Consider the following 1,427-nt stretch of genomic DNA (forward strand, 5'->3'; position numbering starts at 1 on the left):
TAGTTATAAATACCATTTAATTAAATAATGCAGGAATAAACTCAGCATGCCTTATTTCTTACTGCTGTCAATCAAGAGTTTGCAGAAGATTTTCATGTTACTTGTTAGTTCAGTCTTTAATTGCCTCTTAGAAGTACAAAATTGCTTCAGTTCTGCCAAAAGCAGCAAAGAGGTTGGAGTGGTTAGGGTAGCATGTGGTAGCCAGGTCTTTGGCTCTGTGTGTAATCTCAGAGTATGAAGGTGGGGAACAGCCAAGGTTAACAACAAGGGGTCAGTAGGAATTTCTGTAAATTGAGTGAAGAGGGAGTCAGGAAAAGCCAAAGTTTTTAACCATGAGCTAAAGGTTTGGAAAATAGTGAGAGAGGGATGTGTCATGGATTAACTGAGGCAGCATAGAAGTTGGGAGCAAGTCGCTAGAGCATCACTGAGTGTTTGAACAGTTTGAACAGCTTTGGGCTGTTCTCGTACCTGGGGAGACTTTTTTTTGTTGGCTGCACCATGGGGCATGTGGGAGCCTAGTTCCCCAACCAGGGATCAAACCTGCACCCCCTGCATTGGAAGTGCAGAGTCTTAACCACTGGACCACCAAGGAAATCCCCTGAGGTGGCTTTTGTGGGCCCGTCCAGGACATGTCCTGGTTCATAAACCTGTGTTCATTTGGCTCTTTGCCTCTAGGCTATCATGCTGAGTATTTCTCAGTTTCTAAGACCTCAAGGTCAATATCAAGAGTTGTTGGTTTCTGTTTATAGTCACTAATCATTTCAGCATTATTTTATCATTTGCAATTTTGTTTTTGTACTTTCGACAGATTAGCCTGACTCCTGTCCAGGCAGATTACCATGGAACAGAACGTATGTTTAAATACTTGGTGTTGTTTTTCAGTCGCTAAGTCATGTCCAACTCTTTGCGACCCCATGAACTGCAGGTCTAAATACTGTTCTTCTCTAAAAATGCATCAGTCAGCAAGCATTTTAAAGTCCTTTGCATGTTTGCCAGCCTCATAGGAATGACAGTTTCAGTGGTAGTGACCATTGTGCAGATCATATTTTCAGTTAATATGCAAGCTTTGCACTTATGTAGTCCCCCTGCTTTTTTTTTTTTTTTTTTTTCTCTTTCTTTTTTGGCTGGACTACCTGGCTTGCTGGGATCTTCGTTCCTGGACCAGGGATTGAACCTGGACCCAGCAGTGAGAGCACTGAGTCTTAACCACTGGACCACTGGGGAAATCCCTATGCATTCCCATTTTTAAGGTTCTGTCTGATTTCTCTCTATCTAGTCATCTGTGTTGATCTGCATGGTGATAGTATTATCATTGTTTTTATTAGTAGTTATTCTTTCGCAAGCCACCCACTAAAACTCTTTAGTGTTTCTCATAAAGTTTGGCTTTAATCCCCACTAGAATATGTGATATGTGATGTGATTCTGGA

At 41.6% G+C, this 1,427-nt stretch overlaps 1 non-coding gene across 1 annotated transcript; it reads right to left on the bottom strand.

The window, feature by feature from the left end:
* Window positions 1–519: 519 nt before the first annotated feature.
* TRNAG-UCC (transfer RNA glycine (anticodon UCC)) lies at window positions 520–592 on the bottom strand. Its single transcript has one exon. It is a non-coding gene; the product is annotated as a tRNA-Gly (tRNA).
* Window positions 593–1,427: the final 835 nt, after the last annotated feature.

The sequence above is a fragment of the Dama dama genome, chromosome 23 (assembly GCF_033118175.1).
Source record: "Dama dama isolate Ldn47 chromosome 23, ASM3311817v1, whole genome shotgun sequence".
Taxonomy (NCBI): domain Eukaryota; kingdom Metazoa; phylum Chordata; class Mammalia; order Artiodactyla; family Cervidae; genus Dama; species Dama dama.